Source organism: Mizuhopecten yessoensis, unplaced genomic scaffold, assembly GCF_002113885.1.
Source record: "Mizuhopecten yessoensis strain PY_sf001 unplaced genomic scaffold, ASM211388v2 scaffold11069, whole genome shotgun sequence".
NCBI classification, from domain to species: Eukaryota; Metazoa; Mollusca; class Bivalvia; order Pectinida; family Pectinidae; genus Mizuhopecten; species Mizuhopecten yessoensis.
Window position 1 is genome coordinate 839,018 of NW_018408864.1, and position 2,113 is coordinate 841,130.

The following is a 2,113-nucleotide window of genomic DNA, read 5'->3' on the forward strand; positions in this document are numbered from 1 at the left end:
GAATAAAGTGAACTTTGTGTACTGAGACATATTTGTAAATATTTTAAGATCAAGTAAGTTTTGTCGTCGGATGAATAAACTATTATCAATACACAATCACAAAATTCTTACTGTTATTTGTAAATATTTGACTATATTTATCAATAACATATTTATATGATATTTTTCAGCTGAACAATTATAAGGCTGGTAGTTAATTTAAATGAACGTTTCAACAAGTTGCTGTTTGAATAAAGTCTTTAATAGTTATAATATTTTGATGTTGTGTCTACAAACGAAATCTAGTTAAAGAACATTTCTATTTAATAAATAATAATTGTGCGTCCTGGCTATTCCTCTACCACTGTGAATTGTCTTGGATTTAATTAATCCTTCCCGACACAAATAATACGATAATTGGTTAATTTTAATCATTAATCTATTGATCTATAATGAGATCTTTGTTTATCAAGGCACATTGGAAGTTTTAAGAACAAAGTGTCAATTTTTGTTTATCATTGGATGAACATTTATAACACTAACGACACAAAGTTCTTACTTTTTTATTGATATATCCTATGCTTTGATCATTTAAGACCATTTGCATATATATGATTATACTCAGCAATTACATAGACTTACTTTTACAATTTCACCCTAACAGCTAGTAGGCTTGTAGATATCGTTAAGGGCCGTTTCATTGAAAAGACGTGAATTGTATATGTATATGTATTTCTATCAACTCTTTAAAAACTTGTTTATATGTTTGAGTTACTGATGTGTATTTTCTGAATAAAATCTGAATAATCTTTAACTGTTCGCTGTTGTTATTTGTTTGACTCGGTGAGAGAGGGTTTGTGACTTTTGTTAAACAGCTCAGAGGATGTTTTACATGTATGGCAAGTAAAATATTTGCAGAATTCTAGAAATTAGTTGTTGCTACCAGATGTGTATCTGTTGAATAAGCTATGAAACTTCACATCATATCACGACAGTTAGCTGTACATCTAGGTCTAGGTAGGAAACATGACATCACCTCACGACAGTTAGATGTACATCCTATGGGGATATTACCAAAATGAATCATCGAAGAGTTACATAGACGTACAAATAATATACAACAATATACAACATTTGATATAGCGCCCTATCTAGCTAGCATAAGCCACTATAAAGCGCTTTACAGTACATAGATATTGTATACAGTCAATACAATTAGCATATATATATTAATCAATACAATATTGAGGATTTCGCAGGAGCTGCCTTATCAGGCGCTAACTACTAGTCCTATACCACATGGCTAATAGCTCCCTATGTGTGTATGCCTGTGTGTGTGCTGGAGATGTATTGTGTTTTGTTTGTAGTGGGACCGTGCTTCCAACGGTATCATTTATAGTGCCTTCTCACTTGAATGCTACAGCACAGATACCGCAACACCAACCCCAGATCATTTTATACTCCACCTGGGTTGTTGGAGCTGTTTGGGCAGGAGAAAAATACTTTCTCTAATATTCCATGCGTACGGTGATTTCGGGGATCGAACCCCGGCCGCCTGTTTGGAAGGTCGGATTGTTAACCACTCGACCAATCCGCCCATATAACAAATAACAAATAATCAAAGTCAAACCCCGTACATACATGTATTAGCACCCCTCCCCAAACACACACGCGCACACACACAGTAACAATTTCCTCCGCGCAAACAGTGTAACTTTAACAATATTTATAGTCTGACTGACAAAATGGGCTCAATGTATCTCAGTCGAATAATATCAAGCGTTGATGCACCACTGCTTTAAACTGGGAAGATCGTTTTACAATAACATTGGAGTTAAAAAAAAAGCCTAGTTGCCACTGACTATGTTTACGCAAAACATATATATAATTTAAAATTAACCAGTATTTCTCTAACTGTTGAAATTCATATAATTAAGGGTTATTTATCATTTCTAACTTTTTGGTCCCTAGCACCATCGATGGGTCCTAGAAGGCAAAACAGCTTTATGATGCAGTTTTCTTCTTGTTTGGCGTACTAAATCTTTTACCAAACTGTTTGAAAATGCAATCACCCGTTTATATGGGTTACGTTCATCTATTAAGAAAGGTTCTAATGTAATTTACATATAGTTAC